Source organism: Myotis davidii, unplaced genomic scaffold (assembly GCF_000327345.1).
Source record: "Myotis davidii unplaced genomic scaffold, ASM32734v1 scaffold399, whole genome shotgun sequence".
NCBI lineage: Eukaryota > Metazoa > Chordata > Mammalia > Chiroptera > Vespertilionidae > Myotis > Myotis davidii.
This window is the reverse complement of record NW_006292094.1, coordinates 5,005,374-5,007,052: the sequence shown is the minus strand read 5'-3', so window position 1 is coordinate 5,007,052 and position 1,679 is coordinate 5,005,374. Positions and strand designations below refer to the sequence as shown.

At 64.1% G+C, this 1,679-nt stretch overlaps 1 protein-coding gene across 1 annotated transcript in view; it reads left to right on the top strand.

Annotated features, from left to right (window-relative positions):
- FSCN1 (fascin actin-bundling protein 1) overlaps positions 1-971 on the top strand; it is a 26,808-nt gene extending 25,837 nt beyond the window's left edge. Inside the window, exon 6 of the mRNA XM_015565127.1 lies at positions 1-971. This exon is cut by the window's left edge and continues 1 nt beyond it. The gene's annotated coding sequence lies outside the window, so the exon portion shown is untranslated.
- The last annotated feature ends 708 nt before the right edge of the window (positions 972-1,679 follow it).

Below are 1,679 nucleotides of genomic sequence, written 5' to 3'. Positions count from 1 at the left end.
CTCTCCAGGTGGCGCCGCCAGGGTGGCGAGCCCCTTGCCTTTCCTACGGTGTCCCCCCTGCTGCCCTGCGTGGCCTCTCCCAGGCGGTCAGCGCTGCGGCCTGGCCCTTAGCCGGACTGGGGACCCTCCGCCCTCTCTGCTGTGGGCGAGGCTGGCACCTCTTCTGACCTCAGACAACTCTGAGCCTTATTTCCCCAAAGTGGCTGAGGAGCAGTGGGGGCTAGAGCCCTGGGTGTGGCGGGGTTTAACTGGAATCTCCTGCCCCTCCCCCCAGCCGAGGTTCCCCCCAACTCCCCAGGGGCCGGGCCCTTGCCCCAAGCCCTTTGGTGGCCCCTCGGGAGGAGCGCCTGCAGGGCCGGGGGCTGAACCAGAGTGCCGTCACCTGTCCCCTCCGCACGGAGAGGACTGCCCTGCCCTGCACGTCCCCTGTGCTCCGGGGACCCTGCCCCTGTCTCTCACCCTGGCCAAACTGGAAGCAGAAAATGACCAAATCAGTATTTTTTTTTTTTTAATGAAATGTCATTGTTGGAGGTGGCGCAGGCAAGCCTCGGGCAGCATCTCCAGGCCTTGGTGCCTCTGCTCGCTAGTGGTGGGGCAGGGAGGGCACCTCCCCAAACCCAGAACCTGCCTCCACCTCCCAGGGGTGCTCACTGGCCCTGCCCTCCTGCCCCCTTCCCTCCCCCCCAGCCAGAACCTCCAGCCAGCGTATTGGTGCTCCTGTCTGACTGGATTCTGGGTCTCAGGGTGGGACGAAGCCGGGTGTCCCCCTCAGCTGGGAGCCTGTGAGGAGACACCCAGCCCTGACCCTTGGCTCCCAGCCGCACCCCTGCCAGCCCCCCACCCCTGTCCGCCATGCATCTCACTCTGGGTGTCTTGGTCTTTTATTTTTTGTAAGTGTCATTTGTATAACTAAATGCCCATGATAATAGCTTCAGACTGGAAAGAGCAAATAAAATAACACAAAACCAGCACCGCGGTGCCTGTGTGTGTGGGATCAGAGCAGCGGGGAGGGCGGCCAGGGCTCTGAGTAGCCAGAACACCTCCGGGGACAGAGGACCCTGCAAAGGGGTGGTCTGTCCCTGCACTGGGGTCCGACTTCCTGGGTCCTGCATGTCCTGCTGCCTGGGGCCTGGGGCCCGGGCAGGAGGCTTTGCGGCGGCCTGCGCCTGGATGTTTAGAGCGTAGCCATCACGCCAACAGCAAACCAGGTGAGCACACCCGCCCAGGCAGGGGGGCCTTGACTGGAACTCGAAGGGCCAGGCCCTTCAGTAATGCAGGAGGGCCTGTTCCAAGGGGCCCCGGCCCCTTCCAGTGGGGTGTCTGGTGGCACAGGGCCTGGGAGGGCGGGCAGGGAGGGGGCACGGCCTGGGAGGGCGGGCTGGATGGCCCAGCTTGCCGACCAGGTGAGTCCTTCCATCACAGCAGGATCCTGGCCCAGCTCTGGGCGGGAGGGAGGCAGGCCTTTTCCCACCTGTAGTTTCTAGGTGCAAGGGGAGGCCTGGGACCTGAGCCCACGGTGACCACCACGTGGCTAGCAGCGGGGACTCCTGGCAGACGGCTCTGGGCTGGTCCTTCTGTCCTTCATTTAATACAGGGCACCCCTTGGGGATGCTGGGTACCCATCTTACCAAGGGCCAGAGCAGCAAGACAACCTTCCCTGTGGAACAGGGTGCGTGTGC